The sequence below is a fragment of the Lithobates pipiens genome, unplaced genomic scaffold (assembly GCF_037356315.1).
Source record: "Lithobates pipiens isolate NorthernLeopardFrog02 unplaced genomic scaffold, aLitPip1_a1.2 Scaffold_23, whole genome shotgun sequence".
Classification (NCBI taxonomy): Eukaryota; Metazoa; Chordata; class Amphibia; order Anura; family Ranidae; genus Lithobates; species Lithobates pipiens.
Genome location: NW_027507785.1, coordinates 9197472 through 9199921, shown reverse-complemented (window position 1 = coordinate 9199921; position 2450 = coordinate 9197472).

Here is a 2450-nt window from a genome sequence, read left to right as displayed (position 1 = left end):
CCCCAAATTACACTTTTTGGGGACCAGTAACATTATTACACTGATCAGTGGGGTGACGCCCTCGAAGCAGCAGATGATGGAGAGCCGTGTCTCCTCGTACTGCTAGACCTAAGTGCAGCGTTTGATACAGTAGATCACAATACTCTACTCGTCCGCCTCACAGAAGTATCCGGAGTCCAAGACATAGATCTCCATTGGTTCGCGTCCTTCCTAGGAAATCGGTCACAGACAGTGAAACTAGGAAAATTCCTCTCCGAAACTCGGGCAGTCATCTGCGGAGTCCCTCAAGGCTCTCCGTTGTCACCCGTTCTCTTCAACATTTACATTCGCCCACTCCTTCAAATCATCAGATGCTCAGATCTCTGCTTCCACTCTTACGCTGACGACACGCAACTTTATTTCCGGATCAATGGAAAAAAAGATCACCAACAACAACTTGAAAACTGCCTGAAATCAATAGAGGACTGGATGACCACCAACTCCCTCCAACTGAACCAATCAAAGACAGAGCTTCTTATCTTACACCCAAATCATAAGCCCGCAACCAAAACCTCCTGGTCTCCACCAACCGTCTTTGGGCAGACTATCTCCCCAAAGACCAAAGCGAAGAGTCTCGGGGTTATTTTAGACGCACAAATGTCAATGGATGCGCAAATAGGATCTGTAGTCAGTCGATCTCACCATCTGCTGCGCTTGCTTCGCAGACTCATCCCTTTTATCCCAAAGAATGACAAAGCAGTGGTAGTTGGAACAATCATTAATTCACGACTGGACTACGCAAACTCGCTTTACATAGGATTACCACAATATCAACTTGCGCAATTACAACTGATCCAAAACACGGCGGCAAGGCTGATAACAGGAAAAAAACCCTGGGAATCCATTTCTCCTTCACTGAGGAGCTTACATTGGCTAACCGTAAAAAATCGGATCACGTTCAAGACCCTTTGCCTCACCCACAAATGCGTGCATAGAGAAGCTCCGCAATACCTAATGGAGAAAATAAATCATTACACACCAAACCGCAGTCTTCCATCAGCCAACAAAAACCTCCTCCTCGTGCCCAAAGCCCGGTATAAATCCAAGGGTGATCGGAGATTCGCTGTCCAAGGGCCTCGGCTATGGAATGCTCTACCAATCAACATCCGCCTGGAAGAAAATCACCTGGCTTTTAGGAAAAAACTCAAGACCTTCCTCTTTTAGCAGATGATCAAAGCTCGCCACAGCGCCTAGAGGCGATTCAGTTCGCATTGTGCGCTATACAAGTATTTCATTCATTCATTCATTCAGTGCTATAAAAATGCACTGATCAATGTATAAATGACACTGGCAGGGAAGGGGTTAACACTAGAGGGCGATCAAGGGGTTAAGTGTGTTCCCTCAGTGTGTCCTAAATGTAGGGGGGATGGGCTTACTGAAACATGACAGAGATCGCGCTGTTCCCGATCACTGGGACCAGTACATCCCTGCAGGGGCGGACTGACAACTCAGGGGGCCCCCGGGCAATAGGAGATTATGGGACCCCAGGCAATCAGAGATTATGGGGCCACACAGTATACACAAACACACACACACAGTATACAATCACACAGTATACACATACATGTACACACAGTATACACAGACATGTTTCTATTGGCTGAGAATGTACTGGAGAGGTGGGGCAGCTATAATCTCTGGATTTTTAGACCAAAAGCATGTCGGTAAGGGACATTTCAGAGACAGATGTAAAATACACATTACATACTGTCCCTGGTTTTACTGAGGCTGGCAACCCTGATGGGGCCCCCTATTGGCATGGGACCCTCGGACAGTGCCCGATTGGCCCAATGGTCAGTCCGCCCCTGGATCCCTGTCATGTCACGTGTCAGAATGGGGAAATGTCTTGTTTACATAGGCAGTTCCCCGTTCTGCCGCTCCTCGCCCCGATCAAGCTCCGCGAGACTCGCGGGCACACTCCGGCGGCATGCGGCGGGCGCGCGCCTGCTATCCTGCTTTTATGGGCTGACTTAGCCCTTGTACACACGGTCGGAGAATCCGTCGGAATGTGTGCTATCGGACCGTGTTGTCGTATAATCCGACTGTGTGTGGTATGCATCGGACTGATTCCGTCGGAATATCCGTCGGACCCAATTTTCCAACTTGTTGGAAATATTTTCCGACCAATTGGTTCGATCGGACATACTCCGATCATGTGTAGAGAATTTTGATCGGGCCAAGTGCCACGCATGCTCAGATCAAATTCCTACATCAAAGCTATTGGCTACTAGCCTGAACGTAGTCTCATCGTAACGAAATTGCATCATCACGTTCTGAATGATCGGATTTTTCGACAACTTAGTCCGACCGTGTGTATGCAACAGTTTCGGACACAATCCGACGGGCAAAATCCGACAGACAAAATCCGATGGATTTGGTTGTCGAAATCTCTGACCGTGTGTACAAGGGCT